The 22,462-nt window shown below is 36.4% G+C and overlaps 1 protein-coding gene across 1 annotated transcript in view; it reads left to right on the top strand.

The window, feature by feature from the left end:
* Window positions 1-867: 867 nt before the first annotated feature.
* The window catches only part of LOC129731127 (probable serine/threonine-protein kinase tsuA), a 28,502-nt gene continuing 6,907 nt past the window's right edge, over window positions 868-22,462 (top strand). Inside the window, exon 1 of the mRNA XM_055690899.1 lies at window positions 868-1,209. The gene's annotated coding sequence lies outside the window, so the exon portion shown is untranslated. The remainder of the gene's footprint in view (window positions 1,210-22,462) is intronic.

Raw genomic sequence — 22,462 nt, 5'->3', positions numbered from 1 at the left:
AAAAAAACAGAAGGAAAAATGTTTGACATATTTTTTGAATTTTTCAATAATGACACCTCTTATATGAACAATATTGGCACATTCTGAAAATAAAAAAAAACTCTGCAAATGTTTTATTCGCTGCGGGAAAGTTTTTGTCAACCGGGTTATGCTGTAACATTAGAATTCAGAAAACTGCCAAAAATAAACAAATGCCAATAATTTGTTCCGTAGCAGGACACCACCACAGTCCGCCGTTCAAACGAAACACGATCCTTCTGCCAATCAGCGCGCTCCCGTTATCACAGCCATGAGATGTGATTCACAAAATTTCATCATCAATTCACTGCCACACCACCACTGCGCTTAGCCTTAGTGATGGTGACGATCCTTCTTGCGCTTGTGGCGTGACGATGATGATGATAATTCTGTGGTCGTCGTCGTCGTCGTCGTCAACATCATCATCCACGGCAACAATTGTCATACAGATGATATTTCCTCCGGAGCTCTAACAACCGCGTGGCAGGCAGTCGCACACGGTGACAATAATGTCCACAAACTGTCGGGTTGACTGGAAGGGGTGCGGATGCGGTGCGCTAGTGCTTTTTTGTTTGCCGGCGTGATTTTCCTCCTTCACTAGGAACCATCGAAACAGCCACAGTGTCGACCGTTCCGGTGGGTGGCGGCGGCGACGTGGCGTGGAAATTTGCCTAGTCGGATCCTGGCAATAACAATGCGAGCAAAGCTGTGCGAGTGAGTGAGTGAGTGAGTGAGTCACAAAACGGCAGGAGCGGGGATATGCATATCGCCCCTGTACGCTCGGCGGTATCCGAACAGGAGGATAGAACTCTGACAACGTTTGGTTTGTTGGTTTTTAAGTCTGAGCCGGAGATTCATTTCATTTTAAACTGTGTGGCGAAGCGGTTCGACAGCGCAAAAAGCTCCTGCGGACTCCGGCAATCGGCACAAGTGGCTGCTGCAGAGTGTCCTTTCGCGCCTGGGAAAGGATACTTTCGTCGGTTGAGATTCGAAAATAGGGGGTGGCTAACGTGATAGAGCGCTCAGTTGTGTGCTGCGTTTGGAGGAGGAAACAAGTGGTTGCTGCCGTTTAGTGGATGCGTGCTGGGAATCCGATCCCAAGAAGAGGAACATATATTGGTGATTTTTATACGCCAGCAAGTGAGAAGCGGCGGGAAGTTAGTTTGGTATCATCACAAGATAATCCAAGAGGTGCGTGAAGTGTGTTTTTATTAATAACTATAATTATAAGAACTGTGTTCGATTAAAAAAATAAGAAACTAACATAACACTATAAACGCTGACTGCGAATCGAAAAATGGGCCAAAATTGGTACCACAACGTTCAAATTGTATTTATTTCAGGGTTCCGGAAAATGTATAAACCTAAGAACAGTTTTTACTCAATTTACTTCCCAAAAAGGAATATTGCAAATATTTGTTTTTAGTCTCACGAAAAACAGCCTTTTTCAAACTTGTAATCAGCTAATATACACGAATTTCCGTTTTCAATTCCTCAAATAAAACATTCTTTTGTATAAAAATTTAATGATTTAATGCAAATATTAGTTAATTGAAGGGTTGAATAAACATTGTCGTGAGAACGCTGGAGCAGAAAAAACTCATAAGCTCTTACGTTTTCTGTGAAATATTAAATGAAAGCTTAAATAATAAGCGTGTTTTCTAAGTATTACACAACACACGAAGGGAAGGTGTCTCGTAACAAATCGCCTAAAAAAGTTTTTCATGGTGTTTTCTGAATACTTTTGAATAAGACTGAAAATCACAGTCAAATCCATCTACAAATCAAGATAAAAGTAAAAAACATAAACAAAAACGTTAGGTAAAATAAATGGATACTCGGGAATTAAACCGAGATTCTGAATAAAGAATGTGAAAACTGAAAAATTGTTAAGAACATACTGCGTATAAAATGACTTCTGAAAGATTCGTGTGAAAAACCGAAAATACGCTTTGTGAATTCCAACCTAGAAAGTTGCGATCTTCAGTAAACTTGTTCAGAATACCAAAAACTGCTTAATAAACAGTTCAGTGCGATATTTCATCACTATATGGCGTGCACGCAATTCGTCGTATTTTGACCTGAACTTATCACTCGATGCCAACCTTCTAGAAAGCTGCAGTCTTCAGCAAAGTTGTTCAGAAGGTACTAAATTCCACCGTTACGTGACACTAGTGTGCAAGCAATTTTTCGTACTTTAATCTAAATTTATCTCGCGATTCCAACTTCATATACGTAAAAGTTCAAGCCTCAATCAACCGATATGTGCTTTCAAAACGCGGATGTCCAATGTTTTCAACTAATCGATTGTTTTCCCTGCGGCCGGCAGACGAGATCGAATAATCGGAGCAAATTAATCAGTTTGGCGCTATCCGAAACTGGGAAACTTCGAAACATTTGATCATTTTCGGTTACGGGTGCATTTTTCATAACAATTTAATTCCCAACCCGGGTTAAATCTAAAACCCGCGTGAAGATTTTCGAATTATCGCGGTAACTCGCGTAAATAGTGTGCTATTTCGAAAATCCGTGTAAAAAAACCTGACTGTACTTAAACCATTCGATAATTATCTGGAACAAATCTATATCAATAAAATTCCGTTTTGCATTTCCGCATATATAAACTTGTTCGAACTCTAGAATTTTTAACAAACTCGGCAAATCTTACTGTAGTCACCATTTTTAGGGTCCGAAGCGATACCTTTAATAAAACAGGAGTTAAAGTTTTGTTAATTATGACTGCTAATTTTGTTTATTATGACTGCTCAATTGATTTCGAGGGTCGATGCTGGTCTACCAACCCAGTCGTTGTATGTTCGATAACACTGGTCGACAAAAGCGAAAGAAAAAAATTGCCATAAAGCTCAAACGGAAAAATATGAAAGATAGGGTGTTGTATCATGATCGGACCAGTCAGAAAATGTACCATGATCGGACCATTTTTTATATGCGAGATTCCTCAACTATTAAATAAAAAACTTAAATTAATCCACCTAGCAGTCAAACTCAGCCTTTCTCATTCAAACTTATTATTTGTGACAATAGATTTACATAAATGCTTAAATCCAATAAAGTTATATTCACTTTTTGGGTTCTAAAATATTGGTGTTGTAATTAAAGTATAAAATATGAAATTTGACGTAATGTTAGTGCTTAAGAAATAGCGAAATAAAAGAAATGACTCTTAATTTCGAACAATTTAATCACGAGCGATACCGGGAACGTTCAAATAGTACGATACCACATTTAAATCATGTTGAGGCCATATATGTCGATCAAAGCAGGTATAGTGTTGAATAGTCTTTGAATTTCTTTTCTTTCCAAAACTTTTGAACAGCATATAAAATTGTTATGAAGTTTGTTATTTGTAAGTTTGAGAGATGACTCGTTTGTATGACACTAGTTATGTTCAAGAAGTCGTGTAATACTTGAGATAATAGACTTTCGTTGTTTTATTAACAATTTGATACATAACGGTTGCTTAAGTTTGATTACAATCAAATGAAAAGGTAACGTATAGGGCAGCCAAACTTTGAAACCACGTGTTAAATCCTAATTCATCAGTTAACCCTTAACTTGCCCGCTCATCTGATAATAATAATCAAATCGGTTGTGTAGTTTCTGAGATAATGAAGTTTCGTGATTTTCACATTTCGATACATTACAGATGAAGTTACGGTCCGATTACAGCAAAATTCAATAGGGCATTATGAGGCAGCTAGACCTTTCATTTGATACTGATTCTGTGGAAATCGGGTCAACCATCTCTGAGGAAAGTGAGTGAGTCCAAGTAGTCTTCGGAATATGTTTCTTTTCAAAGCTGGATTTCACATTTTTAAACATAACAGGCAAAGTAATAATCCGTTTGACAAAAAAATCATTAGTGTCTTATGGGGCAACAAGACTTTCCATTTTACCATTGCTTTTATGAAAATCGGTCCAGCCATCTCTGAGAAACATGAGTGAGATTGAATAGTCTCCAGAACACGTTTCTTTCCATAACTTCTGAAATACATGTTCAATCTTCATAAAATTCATAAGTTAAGGGTTTTTTAGGTAGCCCGTTCATTTGAAACCAGTTTTGTTCAAATCGGTTGTGCAGTTTCTGAGATATTGTTGTTTCGTGATTTTTACATTTTGATACATAACTTCTAGCAATCGGATTACAACAAAATTCAATAGGGTCTTATAGGGCAACTAGACCTTTCATTTGCTATTAATTTCATTGAAATTGGTTCAGCCATCTCTGAGAAAATCGAGTGAGATTGGAAGAGCGTTACACACACACATACACACACACACCTGCAGAAAATACTCAACTCGTCGAACTGAGTCGAGTGGTATACGACATTCGGCCCTTTTGAGCATTTTTATACCTTTAGTTTTTGCAGTGATTGCTATACCTTTCTAGGAGAAAGGCAAAAGGTGAAATGATAGAAATAACTTTTAATTTCAACTTCAATCCCGAGCAAGGCCGCAAGCATTGAAATAGTACAATATCAAATTTAAATGATGTTGAGGCCACATATTTTGATTGTAGCTATAGTTTTAAAGTCTGCGGGCTACGTTTCTTTCTATAACTTTCAAACCACATGTTTAAACATTATGAAATTCATTGTTTAAGGGTTTAAAGGCCCATTAATTTGAATTCAACTATGTTCATAGCTTCTGAGATATATTCTGAGCGATTTTTACATTCTGACGCAGTGCCAAAACTAGAAGTTTGATTACAATGAAATTCAATAGCAACCTAAGCGGCAAATAGACCCTTCATTTTACACCAAGATAGAAAGAATCGGTCAGACCATCTCTAAGAGAAGTGAGTGCGATAAAAAGGTGCACATACACACGTACACACCCACACTCACACACACATAAGCACCTATACATGCACACATGCAGAAAATGGTCGGTTCGTCGAACTGAGTCGAGTAGTATATGACATTCGGCCAATTGGATCATTTTCCTACCTATTAATTAGCCAGTGATCGTTAGGAGCAAGTCAATATGTTTACTTTCATTATGTGATTTCACATTTTTATGAACAACGGACAAAGTTACAATCCGATTGCAATGGAATTAAATAGCAACCTATGGGGCAACTAGACCTTTCATTTGACACTAATTTTGTGAAAATCGGTTCAGCCATCTCTGAGAAAAATGAGTGAGTTTAAACAACCTCAGGATAAGTTTTCTTCACATAACTTTTGAACCATCTGTTCAACCATAACGAAATTTAAAAGATAAGGGTTCTGAAGATAGCCCGATCATTTGAAATCGGTTATGTGGTTTCTGAGATATTGATATTTCGTGATTTTTACATATTGATACATAACCTCTATACTAAAAATCCGATTATAATGAAATTCAATAGCAACCTATGGCGCAACTAGATCTTTCATTTGCAATTAATTTTATGAAAATCGGTCCAGCCATCTCTGAGAAAAGTGAGTGAGAAAAAAAAGTTGCACATACACACACACACACATACACACATACACACATACATACATACGTACAGAAAATGCTCAGTTCGTCGAAAGGGGTCGAGTGGTATATGACATTCGGCCTTTGGGATCACTTTTATACCTTTGGGTTTTCCAGTGATTGCTATACCTTTCTAGGAGAAAGGCAAAACTGTATCAAATATGTACTAGCATCATCGCAAAATTTCTTCCGATGATGTTCAGAAGGTTTCATTTAGATTAATTTGATTTTTATTTTCGAGCACAATTTGCCCTTACAATTGTTACCAAGTCTTGTTTTCAAGCAGTGATTTTAGAATCGAATGTTTAAACATGTAGTATGTTTTCCAGTAATATGCTTCTGTAACATTTAAATTCTATGTAGAAACACTTTTTATATGAAATATTTGCTTTAAAGTTTGAATTATTAGTAAAACTCGAAAGCCTGTTTTTGCCTTTCTCCTAGAAAGGTATAGCAATCACTTGCAAAACCGAAAGTATAAAAGTGCTCCAAAGGGCCGATTGGCATATATCACTCGACTCGACGAGCTGAGCATTTTCTGTATGTATGTTTGTGTATGTGTGTGTGTGTGTGTGTGTGTATGTGCAGATTTTTATTCTCACTCACTTTTCTCAGAGATGGCTGGACCGATTTTCATGAAATTAATTGCAAATGAAAGGTCTCGTTGTCCCATAAGACTCTATTAAATTTCATTGTAATCGGATTTTTAGTTTAGAACCAAAATGTAAAAATCATGAAACATCATTATCTCGAAAACTACCCAACCGATTTGAACAAAATTGATTTCAAATGAACGGGCTACCTCAAATACCCTTAACTTTTGAATTTCATAATAATTGAACTTGCGGTTCAAAAGTTATGAAAAGAAACGTGTTTTGAAGACTACTTAATCTCACTCATGTTTCTCAGAGATGACAGAACTAATTTTCATAAAATCAGTGTCAAATGGAAGGTCTAGTTGCCCCATAAGACCCTATTGATTTGTTTTGCAATTAGACTATTACTTTTCCTGTTATGTTTAAAAATGTGAAATCCAGCTATGAAAAGGAACATATTCCGAAGACTATTTGAACTCACTCACTTTTCTCAGTGATGGCTGACCCGATTTCTACAAAATTAGTGTCAACTAATAAGTCTAGCTGCCTCGTAACATCCTATTGAATTTCACTGTAATCGGACTGTAACTTCGTCTGTAAAGTACCGGAATGTGAAAATCACGAAACTTCATTATCCCAGAAACTACACAACCGATTTGATCAATATTAATATCAGATGAGCGGGCTAGTTAAGAGTTAACTGATGAATTATGATTGAACACGTGGTTTCAAAGTTTGGCTGCCCTATACGTTCCCATTTTATTTGATTATAATTTAACTTAAGCCATCGTTATGTATCAAATTGTTAATAAAACAACGAAAGTCTATTATTCAAAAGATTACATGACTAATTTGAACATAACTAGTGTCATACGAACAAGTATACTCTCAAACTTACAAATAACAAACTTCATAACAATTTGATATGTGGCTCAAAAGTAATGGAAAGAAAAGAAATTCAAAGGTTATTTAAAACTATACCTGCTTTGATTGATATATGTGGTCTCAACATAATTTAAATGGGGTTTCATTGATTCCTTGCGATGTGTTTAAAGTCTGCAAATGCACGACGAATCGGCCATAGGATATGATCAAAGACAAAAGACAAATCGTTTGAAATGAATGGTTTTATCGAAATGACAAAATCTTCGACTTTGGCTTTTGGCGCCCTAATTCTGAATATATTCATATTGGGTGGTATTCGGTCATTTTCAGCAGATTTTCTGACACCGGAAATACCCATATTGGGAGGTATTTAGTTATTTTGGTTGTTTTCCAGAAACTAACAGTGGTCGTCTTTAAATTCAAAATGGTGTCAAGGGTCAATGTTTGGTTTCTATGCATCATCTCGATTACGGAAATATCCATGTTGAGTAATATTTGGTCATTTTCGACTGTTTCCTATAAGTTGCCATTTAGCGATTCAAAATGGTGCCTGAGGTCAATTGTTAGCTCATTGCATCATTCTGGTTCCAGAGATACTCATATTGGATGGTATTTGATTATTTTAGGCTGTTTTTCACAAACCGGAAGTCGCCATCTTGGATTTCAAAATGGTATTTAAAATAATTTCTGGCCTCTGAGCATCATTCTGGTTGAAGAAACACCCATATTGGAAGTAATTCGATCATTTTCCGCTGTTTCCCAGGAACCGGAAGTCGCCAACCTAGAATCCAAAATGGGGTCTGTGGTCGATTTCAGCAGCTGTGTATCATTTGTTACCACTAATAACATTCACCTGCCAAATATGGTTCCATTTAGTTGATTAGTTCGCGAGATGTGCAGAAATTTGTGCAGACACATGTGCTTCCATAAGAGGGAAGGGCGTCGAACCATTATGGACATATTTATTACCCTTTAAAACATCCACATGCCAAATTCGGTTTCATTTGCTTGGTTTGTTCTTGAGTTGTGCAGAAATGTATGTTTCATTTGTATTGGACCCCTCCTTTCCAGAAGAGGGAGGGGTCTCAAACTATCATAGGAACCTTTATCGGGACCAAAAACCCCTACATACAAATTTTCACGTCGATCGGTTCGATTGTTTTCGAGCCTATACGGATCAAACAGACTGACAGACCGGACTAAATTTTTATATGTATAGAATACAACATCAATATTTTAGAACCAAAAGAGTGAATATACATTTATTGGATTGAAGCGTTCATGTAAATCTATTTTTATAAATAAAAGTTTGAATGAGAAAGGCTGGGTCTGACCGCTAGGTGGATTAATTTAGGTTTTTATCATGATCGAACCAGCCTACTTCTGAGACATCACCGTTTTACTTTGCTTATGTTTGATATATCCAATGAAGGATTTCACGTTTAATTGGTTGGAACTGAATATAAATGATGAAGTTTATTTTTTATAGAATATAACTTCTTCAAAACGACGTAAGGTTCGCAAACTAAAGCAAAACCATTTAAAACTACTTTATATATAGCCCACTATGCTTCAAATAGGAAAAAAATACCTCAGTGTCATCTTTATTTAGGAAGAACTTTTTCCCGCGAATTTTCAAACAGTTTACGAGTGATAAATTAAAATATTTGAAAATTTATATGTGACGTTTTGCGTGGATTTTTTCCATGATTCTTTTGAACGGTAATATGATTTCACGAAGGTGAGAAAGGTTTAAAAATTGATTGATTTGTGATCTAATGATAATATGTATATCAATGTTATTTTTCAGTAACAACTCTCTTTGAGACTACCTACTTTTTGAGCTGCGGCAAAAGAAACGTAAGGCAAAAACTAATCTTTGAATGCGGTAAGCGATAAGGCTTAAAAGTATCGTTTCTCCGGAAAATGTCCTCATTCAAAATTTCAACTCAATCGAACTTAAGGAAGTAGTGCCTCGAATTGACTGCTTTGAGTCTCACTTTTTCGACTGATGACGAAAGGCACAGCTCATGCAATTGTCGATATTGAAATTTTTGGTGATACCAAATATCTGAGACTTGCGTAAAACGCCGAGATCTGGTGTCTTCTCGAGAAAAAACCTAAATTAATCCACCTAGCGGTCAGACCCAGCCTTTCTCATTCAAACTTATTATTTGTAAAAATAGATTTACATGAACGCTTCAATCCAATAAATGTGCATTCACTTCTTGGGTTCTAAAATAATAATGTTGTAATAGAAGTATAAAATATGAAATTTGACGTAATGTAAATGCTCAAGAAATAGCGAAATAAAAGAAATGACTCTTGATTTCGAACAATTCAATCACGAGCGATACCGGGAACATTCAAATGATACGATACCACATTTAAATTATATTGTGGCCACATATATTGATCAAAGCAGGTATAGTTTTAAATAGCCTTTGAATTTCTTTTCTTTCTATAACTTTTGAACCACATATCAAATTGTTATGAAGTTTGTTATTTGTAAGTTTGAGAGATGACTCGTTCGTATGACACTAGTTATGTTCAAATAAGTCGTGTAATCTTTGAGATAATAGACTTTAGTTGTTTTATTAACAATTTAATACATAACGGTTGCTCAGTTCGATTATAATCAAATGAAATGGGAACGTATAGGGCAGCCAAACTTTGAAACCACGTGTTAAATCCTAATTCATCAGTTAACCCTTAACTAGCCCGTTCATTTGATAATACTATTGATCAAATCGGTTGTGTACTTTCTGAGATAATGAAGCTTCGTGATTTTCACAATTCGGTACATTACAGACGAAGTTAAAGTTCGATTATAGCAAAATTAAATAGGGTGTTATGAGGCAGCTAGACCTTTTATTTGACACTAATTTCGTGAAAATCGGTTCAGTCATCTCTGAGAAAAGTGAGTGAGTTTATGTATTCTTCGTTTCTTCGAAGTAATAGTCCGATTGCAAAAAAATCAATAGGGTCTTATGGGGTAACTAGACCTTTCATATGACACTGATTTTGTGGAAATCGGTCCAGCCATCTCTGAGAAACATGAGTGAAACTAAACAGTCTTCAGAAGACGTTTCTTTTCATAACTTTTGAACCACATGTTCAATCTATAAAAAATTCAAAAGTTAAGGGTATTTCAGGTAGCCCATTCATTTGATACCAATTTTATTAAAATCGGTTGTGTGGTTTCTGAGATATTGATGTTTCGTGATTTTTACATTTTTAAACATAACCTTTAAAATAAAAATCCAATAACAATGAAATTCAATAGGGTCTTATGGGGCAACTAGAACTTTCATTTGCATATGCATATGCATAATTTCATTAAATCGGTCCAGCCATCTCTGAGAAAAGTGAGTGAAAATAAAAATAAAAATGCTCAGCTCGTCGAACTGAGTCGAGTGATATATGCCATTCGGCCCTTTGGAGCACTTTCATATCTTCGGTTTTGAAAGTGATTGCTATTCCTTTCTAGGAGAAAGGCGAAAAGTTAAAAAATTTATTAATTAGGAGTAAAATATTCGTACTGAAGAAATAGCGAAATAAAAGAAATGACTTTGAACTTCGCACACTTCAATCACGAGCAATACCGGGAACATACGAATAGCACAACACCAAATTAAAATTTTGTTGAGGCCATATGTTTTGATCAAAGCAGTTACAGTTTTGAATAATCTTCGAATTTCGTTTTTTTTTTCATAACTTTTGAACCACATATCAAATTGCTATGAAATTTCTTACTTGTGAGTTTGAGAGACAACCCGTTCAAATGACACTAGATATGTTCAAATAAGTCGTGGGATCTTTGAGATAATAGATTTGTTTGTTTTTATAATTTAATACACAACGGTTGGAATAAAAATACGATTATAGTCAAATAAAATGGGAATCTATAGGAAAGCCAAACTTTTAATTTGACACTAAAATTGTTGAATTTGGTCCAGCCATTTTTGGGAAAACGAGTGAATTTGAAAAGTCACCGGAACATGTTTCTTTTCACAATTTTTGAACCACGAGTTTAATCACTATAAAATTCATCAATTAACCTTTAACTAGCCCGTTCATTTGATACCAATATTGTTCAAATCGGTTGTGTACTTTCTGAGATAATGAAGTTTCGTGATTTTCATATTTTGATACATTACAGACAAAGTAACAGACCGATTACATTGAAATTCAATAGGGTGTTATGAGGCAGCTAGACCTTTCATTTTCCAATAATTTCGTGGAAATCGGTTCAGCCATCTCTGAGAAAAGTGAGTGAGTTCAAGTAGTCTTCGGAATATGTTTCTTTTCAAAGCAGGATTTCACATTTTTAAACATAACAGGCAAAGTAATAGTCTGATTGCAAAACAAATCAATAGGGTCTTATGAGGCAACTAGACCTTCCAGTTGACACTGATTTTATGAAAATCGGTTCAGCCATCTCTGAGAAACATGAGTGAGATTAAATAGTCTCCAGAACACGTTTCTTTAAATAACTTCTAAACCACACGTTCAATCTTCATGAAACTCAAAAGTTAAAGATTTTTTAAGTAGCTAGCTCGTTCATTTAAAACCAATTTTATTAAAATCGGTTGAGTAGTTTCTGAGATAATGATGTTTTGTGATTTTCACATTTTAAAACATAACCTTTAAACTAAAAACCCGATTGCAATGAAATTCAATAGGGTCTTATGGGGCAACTAGACCTCTCATTTGCAATTAATTTCATGGAGATCGGTCCAGCCATCTCTTAGAAAATCGAGTGAGATTGGGAGAGCGTTACATACACACACACATACACACACACATACACACACATACACACACACATACACACACACACACATACAGAAAATGCTCAGCTCGTCAAACTAAGTCGATTGATATACGAGGTTCGACCCTTTGGAGCACATTTATACCTTTGGTTTTTCCAGTGATTGCTATACCTTTCTAGGAGAAAGGCAAAACATTATTGGAAAAACTCGACTTTCTGGGACTTAGAAATTTTTGTGCTGGGAAACTCATTTCACTTGTCACACTCTCATTTTCACTTCTGTCAATCTCACTTCACGGAGCCAATTTTGTCACTTCACATCAGATGGAATCGGAGATAGGTCTCAAAAAATAAAGTGAGCGTGAGAGGGAAATATATTTCACCGTGAGGTAACTCCCGTAACAAGTACCATTGGCTGAATATCGCACTTCAGGTATAAAAGTTAAAGCATTGCAATGTTCGGAAATTTTGTAGTACTACTTGGGGACTACAAGTTGGTCATACATCGTTTCTCAAAATTGTACTGGTGGAGTGAGCTATCGGTAAAACGAAACTGCAACCGAAAAAACATCCACAAATTGAATAAGCAAATTTGCCGTATTGGAAGCTCAAATATAATTCATAACGTTTTCGCAATAATTTGAAAAATGTTTGAAAATAATTTGAGAATCACGAAAAAATATCTAATTTATCGAGCCCAAGCCAAACACCGTGCATGTAAAGCCCAGCACGCGAAGCGGAAAATCGCTTGAAGTCTCAGAAGCACAGATTATGATACATTTTTGGTCCGATCATGATACAAATTCTATGGTCAGAAAAAATGATATATTTAAATGAATTTACGTCAGATTTGCTATAAATTGTTATTTTTGTAAACTAGACCGATAGATTTTTCCGATAAATATATTTTATTTATGATTACATGTAATATAAATGGTGGAAATGTGACATGAAAAGTGATGTACCTTGAAAATAGTTTAAATTGGTCGGATCATGATACATTACCCTAATAGCTTTTCAACCGTTTCTGTGAATTTTGGTGTTCCAAGTTTGGTTGAAGGCGTGTCAAAAGGGCGCTGAGCAATTTTTCGCCGGGTTCGTCGTTTCTACGTTTGCTTACAGGACGAATTCATGTAAGTCTCTGACGACTTCGCTAGGAGCACCAAAAATCACCGGAACTGAACTCGACACGTTAATTTTCAGTTAGCGATTTCACTATTTTTTATGCTGTTGAGCGAACTGCTCGTTAAAGTTCTGGCCTAAGAAACGCTAATCGATGACAAAAAAGTATTTACAAAAACTGTGACTTGCATACATAAATTGCTTCGAATGATGAACATGCTTTACTGTGAGTGTTTCTTAGAGAACAAATGTTTCAAAAAAAATAACGTTCAATTGTGTTAACTGTCAAGAGTTTTTCTCTTTTCGACAAGTGCAAATGTGTCTGTCAGCCGCTGTGATCTACAAATTATACTTCGGTTCTACCTTATTATTGGAACAATATGTATTTTATATACAAAAAAACTCATTTTTGTTGATCCTTGAGTTACAAAACCCTCAAGTATGAACATCGTTTTGTTAGTTTAAAACCTCTTATTGTAAATAATAGGGTACCAATGGAAGGCATGGGAAAAAATATTTGCCTCCAGTTTCAGCTTAATCGGACTTTATTACTGCATAATTTCTTTCCCTAATCGTACATTGATCTATATAGGTTAATTAATTATCTAATATTTGGCGTCAGACCTAATCGATTAAAATTATTCCATTATTTTCACAGAAAATCGATAACCTTGATTAATCGATATGTAATCGGACATCACTAAACACGCCCAATGATTGCTCTGACATCGCACGAAGAATGTGTGAAATGCATAACGCAACAGTTGTACATTTTTTTCTTTCTTTGTGGACTTCCTCACTGTGACCAGAATTGTTGATCTATTGTGAGATAAGCCCGGGTGTCTGCTGTATCCCGCACCTCAATTATTAGCAATACACTAGGTCGCTTTTCACGCGTTTTTTTTTACACGGGTTTTTTACGCGGCTTTTTTTACGCGGATTCCGGTATTTACGCGGTATTTTTCTTTGTGCGGTTTTCGGTTTCCTTTCACTCGGAATGCAAAATTAACACTGGTCAAAATAGTTTAAAATCTGTCCACGTGGTATGGCTCCTTACCGAAATATCCATATTGAGTAATATTCGGTCATTTTCGGCTGTTTCCCAGAAGTTGCCATCTTACAATTCAAAATGGTGTCTGAGGTGAATTTTGAGCTCCTTGCATCATCTTGGCTCCGGTGATACTCATATTGGGTAATATTTGGTCACCTTCCCAAGCAGCACTTGCAATATGTTTTCAAATAAGACTACTCAATATTTGTTGCTTTAAAATTTTTTCAACGGTGCAAGAAACTTTTTCGGTTACTCTAAAGAAATTTAAAAGAATTGAGCAACATTTTGTTATTTACGTGTATCATTCTCGTAACTGAACACTAGAAATTGCTCAATAGTTTTCTGCAATCTATTTCCAACTGCATATTTCATGATGCTATTAAATAACGATAATATCACATGATGTTGCATATTGTTGTTTCACAAATGTTTTTTTCTAAGAAAAGCACGGAAATGTATAGCAACATCTTACCAACCTTAAACCATATATTTGCTAAGATTACCACACAGTAAATCATAAAATTTCTTTTACAACACTTTAAAAAGGGCGCGTGAATAATTACGTAGTAGCGGGGGCCTAGTGTGGTTGGTAACGTCTCCGCCAACCACGCTCGACGCCTGGGTTCGAATCCCACCGCCGACATAGGTGTCGATGGTTGTGAGGTGGCGTGATCCACTCACAACCAACCCAACTGGTCTAGATTCAATCCTAGCCGACACCGGGAGATTTTCTGAGGCGAAAAATATCTGGGATCACGCCTTCCATCGCATGAGGAAGTAAAGCCGTTGGCGCCGGTCCGTTAATAAAAACGGGTCGTGAGTTAGGGACCTGGGTGTGGAGTCGCCTCCCTTGGGCGTCGGTGATTGGCCACAACAGTGGCGGAACTAGACCGACGGAAAATAAGCGAGAATAAAAAAAAAAATAATTACGAAGTAAAAAAAATTTTTGCACGGTGAATTTTGAATCGAATGTAGAATTACATACCTATCAGAAGCGTAAGTAGAGAAAAAAATCGATATATTTGAGGTTTTTTATAATGTATGTAGTTATATAAAACTTCGCGACACCATCACCGAATAGTAATGAGAGTAAAGGTAAACAAACTAAATTTTATTTCTCCTCTCTTTTCTTCCTATACTGCAGCGGCCATTGATGCAGATGATGATTTCATATAGCACTGTTAGTTGCATATAGGCTCCACCTCTTGCGCTTTTTCGGTTATTTACAAGTTGAATAAAAGTAACGGATGCAAATTATTACAATCTTTGAATGCTGCATTGAGAGTTGCATTTGCTCCATTGCAACAATGTGTGCTGCTTGGGTTAGGCTGTTTTTCAGAAACCGGAAGCCGTCATCTCGGATTTCTTCATTCTGGTTTAAGAAAAACCCATATTGGGTGTTATTTGGTCAGTTTCGCCTGTTTTCCAGAAACTGGAAGTCGCCATCTTAGAATTCAAAATGGAGTCTGTGGTCGATTTTAGCTTCTATGTATCATTCTGGCTCCGGTGATACTCATATTGGATGGAAATCGGCCATTTTGGCTGTTTTTCCAGGAACCGGAAGTTGCCATTTTACAATTCAAAATGTTGTCTGAGATCGATCTGTGGCTTCAGTGCATTATTACGATTTCAGAAATACCCATATGGGGTGGTATTTGGTCAACTTTCACTGTTTTCAGAAACCGTAAATCGCTGTCTCCGTCTTCTTCCATAGTACGGAGAAGTTTCAAACGGCCATAGCCATTTGTGTTTGATTTGTATAGGAACCCTCTTATCCAGATGGGGAGGGGTGTCGAACCATCATAAAAATATTTTTAGCTTTCTAAAACCTTAACATATCAAATTTGGTTCCATTCATTTGATTATCTCTCGAGATGTACAGAAATTTGTGTTTCTTTTGTGGGAAACCCCTCCCTTACAGAAGAGGGAGGGGTGCCGAACTATCATAGCAACCTTAAACCCAATTTCACAAAAGTTCACGCTGATCGGTGCAGTAGTTTTAGAGTCTATATGGACCAGACAGACAGACAGACTGGACTGCATTTTTATACGTTCATCAATCAATCAATTTTCATGACTTATCCCTCCCTCGTGGAATCATTTCACCGTTCAAAATGGTCGTGAAATAATTCCACGCGAAACGTCACTTATTCAGTTTTCACCTTAGTGATATGACACTCATAATAACCCAGATTTCACGGCAGATGCCATTTTGCGACGTTTTTCTTACTTACGTGAATCGCGTAATAGGACTTTATTTACTTCAATCTGATTTCACCGTGAATTGACTCCCGTAATAAGCACCGTTATGGCAATCTACGATCTACAACTAAACTACAAAATACAGATAATTATCATCTGCATGAATAAGATTACATCTAACTCTTAACAGAGCTGTCACATCGTTGAAGAAACAGGTCCTTATTGCTGCTATTTGGTACAAGAAGACAAAAAATTCACGGTGCTTTGCTGCGATTTTGGAAAAGCCTAAAATAAAATCCACTCTGCGAAACATTGAGTGGCTGAAGGTAAACTTTCAGCTAGACACTCCACTTCACTAACTTTTTCATACACACAGAGGTCCAAAGGATTTCACTATTATATCTCTCCAACAATGTCCGACCGCACAATTTAATCCTCTCCTCGCAAATGTCGTAAAGAACTTTTTACCAAATTTTAATTCAATTACTTCATCACCATCATCGTCAGAGCGGCAGGGTGTGTAGTGCCCTCGCTATCCTCCCGATTGTCTGCCACCCAGCACATCATCCGTCATCCAACGGCTGCTGCGTACGTTCCTACGCCCTTTCCAAGCGGCTTTCAAACCCGAAACAATGCGACGGACGTCACTCGTCACTCATCAGGCAGGAACCGGCAGGTCTGATACGATTAAAAATTCACCATCCGGCCGAAAACCACATCGCGTAATCCTCCGGCTCGAGATAGAAGAGATATCCTACCAAGGTTTTTCATTTATACAGCATCCTGAACGCACGAATATATGTGTATCTCGTAACCACGTGCTGTTGATCAATTTCAAGCATCGCACCCCTTTTTTGCTCCCGAGGACGGTGAAAGTGGTTGGCGGGGCCAGAGCAGAGGGGGAAAGTGCAAAAGGTTGAACAGTACATGCGTGCGTACGTGTGTCGGGTTCGGTTGCAACCGGCATTGCCTGTTCACCCCACCAAAAATTTGTAAACAATAAGCTCCCGCCGTGGTTACCGACATGACGTAAATATGAAGTGCATATTAGCAGTTGAGTCCGGGCCATCCGTTCTGAAATTTTACTTCGCAGACCAGATTTTTAGATGTGTTTAGGGGTGCTGATTTTTAACCTATAAGCTTGAATAAACTGCACGGTTTGTCAGGGTATCCCTAGACAGGCACGGCTATTGTGCAACATGGTAATTCGGACCTATAATCCAATTGTTTTGGTCCACAACAGGTAACATCTCTCGTGTTCACCCCACCAACAACATTATAATCATCATCGTCGTCATCATGACTATCCAAATTATCACCCTCAATGATTGAAACCCGCCGGGCCGTCTGTGAACTCGGTACAAATTACAAACAGCCAACATTCACCCCACAAACTTGGCGGTGATGGTAAGAGGATAGAGAGTGTGTAAAAACGGACTGAAAACACACATGAGTGATAACACACATGTTAACCCCATCTATTAGAATGATATCGATGTCAATGTTCTCATATAAATCAGTGTCTAACGATGATGGGCTTTTTTATATCGCGGAACGTTTAGGGTTTGATGCAGTTTAGGACAGCTGAGACTGCATTATAGGGAGTGGATTCGGAATTGTGTCCATTTTAAGACTTACTGGATTTTTGTTCAATCACCCTATCACCTTATTGATTGGTTTTCATGTTTCATAATTTTGGAAATCGATATCGATTTGAGAAATAAAAATATATTGTGATTTCGATTTGATGTTAAATTTGTATCAACTTTCATAATGGGAAATTCAAACAGGTACGTTAAGTATAATGCATTTGAGTTGTATTACTTTTTCATTTCAATTTACTAATTAGAATTTATGGGGACGTTGTTTATCACAATTTTTCCTTTGATATTATATTTTACATATAAGTTATCAGGAAAATTTGTAGTCTGTCTTTCTTAGATTTAGTTAATTCGAACCAAAATTGATTGAAACAAGTGTGATCCGATATTGAAAGCCAACTGGAACGAAATAATTGCGAAATAATACAATAATTAGATTTAGAATTTGCGATATAATACAATAGTTAGACAATAATAATCGTGCAATGATTATGTATTAATGTTTCGTTTTCTCTCATTTTTGTAGCCGATCTTCCAATGTTTTTTTTTCTAATTTTCACTTAACTTCCAATTAGCATTTTTCTAGGTTGAACACATAAATTAAATTGATAGTAAATTCTGTGAACTTGTAATGTTGCCATAGAAAAATGAAAACTAATGTGAACCGGAATATTCTAAATGAACAGAATAGTTTTAAGGAAACATCTCTCATTTATTGTCATTCGAATTACAATCTTTATTGAATTATGTGCAAAAAATACAACATAGTTGCTTGATTTTCTTTCATGTAATATAAACACTACCCGCCATAAGTTTGCAATCGCTTCACTGAGTATTGCAACACCCAGTTTGATCATTGCAGCACCCCGAAAAGTTTAGCATCATCTAAAATGGGAAAATTGATGTCACTGTATTTGGTGATTCCGACAACGCACATAAGACGGTCCCAAATAAAAGAGTGGCCAAAATTACCAAAATGCGAATTTTATAATCAGGATGTTTTGAGCACATGAACTTGTGGTATTTTATCTATATTTTCATAATTTTTTATTGTGAATTAATTATTTGTTAATTAATTAAACCTACTAAAGCTATCATGGTATGTTCACATATGATTGAAAGCATATTAAATTAGTTTCCTAAAACAGGATGAGTAATGGATTTCAACCCTACAGAGTCAGTCGCAGGCCACATTGAAAATATGCGTAATTTTCCTAATTTTGACCATCAAAAACATTGAATGTAAGCACGTGTAAGCACAGCACCTGACAGTGTGTCTGAGAGCCCTACTTATGCCCTTCAAGAATATGTGTTAAAAGTTTGCGGAAAATTTGCGTTTTGGTAAAAGAAGATGATTAAAAAATTTCCATTTTTTGCAATTTATGAATTTTTAGGTGATTTATCAACAAAGTTTTTCGTATGTCATAGCAATTTAGTTCAAAACACACTGAAAAACGTAAAATTATTAGATTAATTGATTTATTAGAATATACGTTGTTTAAAACATATGTTAAAAGTTTGAGTAAAATTTGCGTTTTTGTAGAAGAAGAAAATTTAAATTTTAAATTTTAATGTAATTTTTTGGAGTTTTATGGAGACTTATCAACGTATGTCATAGCAATTAGGTTCAAAAATATACTTAAGTTAATAGAACAGGAAATGTTATAAATGATTGCTTTGGATTGATCAAGCACCGTTTTAAAACAGTTTTTTACAAACAAGACCATAGAAAACTGTATCAACAATTGGTGGCTCTACAATCGAGATTCGTTTCGTCTTCAGTAGTTTCGTTTGAATTAAATAGCTTCACAAATTTGCCGAAGAAACCATATCTCTTGGATGTTCCTATCAAAAGTTAGATTCGTGCGCTATCTCTGCGGACAAATCGCGAACTAACTCTCAAAGCCATAAGAAGCGTTTTACTATTTATATGCATCTTTGCTGAAAAAAGTAATCGTTCATTTCCTTCCAGTAACGAGTTATTTACGTTTATTCGAAAATACAAGACATTTGCCTCAGTTTACGTGGTTTATAGACAGCCCCTTGTCAGTACAAAACTTTTCTTATATGCAAAAGGTATTTAGCTGCTAAACGTAGCGCAAGGAGAGATCTATTGATCTCGTTAAAGAGACTGGTAACGAGAGCGATAACGAGGAATGTTTCCTGTTCAGCCTAGCTTAGACTAGTCGTGTTTGTGATAGGAAGATTTTGGTATTCACATAGGGTAATGCGTTTAAATTTTGTACGTTTATACTAACTTAACTTGTAACTTAAATCTAATGCCGTAACAGCATCGTATGAGTGCATGTAGTTTGTAGTATTTTGAACTTAATTTATTAGAATCCCTCCACTTAGGAGGTTACGATCTTTAACGAAGTTGTTCGGGGGGGGATTTTTGCAAATTTTAATTAAAGATGCAAAATAAACACCAGGTACCTACCTGTATAGTATCTCGTCAATCTGACCACTTAGTATGTTGACATCTTCAGCATAGTTGTTTAGTAGGTAAAGGGCTTTCATTTGGTGCACAGTTTGTTTCAAAATTCAGCACCTACGTTGATTGAGTGGCACATATTTTTTAAAAATTTTAAGCATAAATCATGCGTGATCCCAAATGCAAATATTAATTTCTGCAATGTTGTTCAGAAGAAAAAAAGCTTCTAGTTGGTTTACAGCTTGGTATGAAATTCAACTTCTACGTAGCAACTATAGGCATGCAAATACATATATGTATATTTTTGGACAGTCAAACTGCTCTAAAAGTACTGAATCCCGCTTCCTGTTCTTCAAAATTGGTTTGAAATTGCATTCAATTACTACAGCAGGCGACTAGGGATAGTAAAGTGAGCCTAAGTGAACCATTTTGTGGGATCTCAGAATATTCCCTCAAAATGGAACTTAAGAAGTGTGAAAATCAATGAATCGGCGGCTATCCAATATCTCTAAAAAAGACCTTTGTACCTTCAGAGCCTATGCCTATATTCAGCAAGGGAAAAAAATCTCTCTAATGGTGGTACAAAATCCTGATGAGGCTTTCATAGAATCGGTGGCGGTGGTGCTAGTGTGTTTAGAGTTTTGAGTGTTTTGTAATAAATTTGTCTCGTGAATTTAACCACTTAGGGAAAGTTGTTCAGAACGTCAAGGGCTCTCGATGGGTTAATGGTTTAGTTCAGAATTCTGTCCCAACGGGGTGCTAGTTTGCATGAAGTTTTCAGTATTCTCTACTTACTTTATTTCGTGAATTCATTCGCTAACAAAGTTGCGGTCTTCAGCAGGCTCGTTATTCTCCTCAGTATGTGGATAGAGCAAAGTAAATATTCAATGCTTTTCACACTTCTCCCTTTTGCTTTGTGCTGTGTTTCTGCTGCTCGCGGAAAAATAATAAACTTGCTGATTACACCACAGCTGAGTGAAACAAGAGTGGTGGATCACTCTTATGGGAAAATGCAGAAGTACACCGTGGTGCGCACTGCTGAGATAAAGTCGATAGCATTCGAATATTTTCAAGCATGCATCACGGGCAGCTAGATTTATTTTCTTTAGTTTTGAGATGCAAAGCAAACAACGCAATCTACTTTTCTACCTAGATGCTCCCTCATTTGATATATGCTTAAGAGACTCACAATGAGACTCACAACCAGTAAGCTCTGTTGTATAGTTACTGAGCGCAATGTCTATTTGTGTGAAACAGCTCATAACAGTTTATTATTTCTCTGGAGATATTTCAGGTTCCAACGCGGTGTTTTTTGCATGCTCTTCAGATATACCCTCTCACTCACTGCTCTCTTCAAGCAAGTGTCTCAGTTTGCCCTCCAGTGTGATAGTAGTTGTTCTTACAGCAAAAGATATTCTCCTACACGCTAGTGATTCTCTGAGCAGAAACGACAAACCTGGTCTTCAGCAAAGTTGCTGATCCACGTCAGGGGTTTTTGGTTCATGGACCACTACGTAGTGCTAATATGCGTTTAACTGAGTGTAACTCAGCGAATAAAATATCATAGAAGAAATAAGGTAATTTTTTCCGCTAAAACTATTGAACCAAGCTCTTTTGACTACTAGTTTTTGACAGCAGAAATACAATTAGGTTTTCACAAAACTTTGAAAAATTTCACAACTAGCAGCCATAGACCATCTGAACAAATTTGCTGAACATCGCAACTTTCTAGGAGGCAGGAATCGCGAGAAAAATGAAGGTCATAATTCATCGAATTTCGTACTCACTAGCATCGCATAGCGGCAGATTTCCGCTGTAAGCTGTTCATTAGGGTGGCAATGCGATGTATGGAAAAAACATCAGCATCGAATTTAAAGAGCCGACCATGTACAACCTGTGCAAAATTTCAGCTTAATCAGACATGATTTAGGGGTGCCTCAAAGCGCTTCAATACAGTAGATGTTTGAGATGCCTAATGAACATCAAAATGATTTACATGTGGCTTAATGAAGCATTTTGATGTAAATTAGGCATTTTGAACTGGATTTTTTTTATTACGGATGTCCATTTTCGAGGGTCAATACATCAAAACTTTGAACACCTTAAGAGCACCCCTAAACCATGTCCGATTGAGCTGAAATTTTAATCAGATCGTTTTTTTAGGTCAATAATCAAAACGTACATGGTCGGTGACATGACCATTTTCACCATTCAACCAAAAGTTCTTGACCTTTCAACAATTTTACTGACGATCGAAACTTTTCGGAGGTCGGAATCGTGACTAGTGTCACA

Source organism: Wyeomyia smithii, chromosome 3 (assembly GCF_029784165.1).
Source record: "Wyeomyia smithii strain HCP4-BCI-WySm-NY-G18 chromosome 3, ASM2978416v1, whole genome shotgun sequence".
Taxonomy (NCBI): domain Eukaryota; kingdom Metazoa; phylum Arthropoda; class Insecta; order Diptera; family Culicidae; genus Wyeomyia; species Wyeomyia smithii.
The sequence above is the reverse complement of the archived record's forward strand: the minus strand, read 5'-3'. Positions and strand labels throughout refer to the sequence as shown.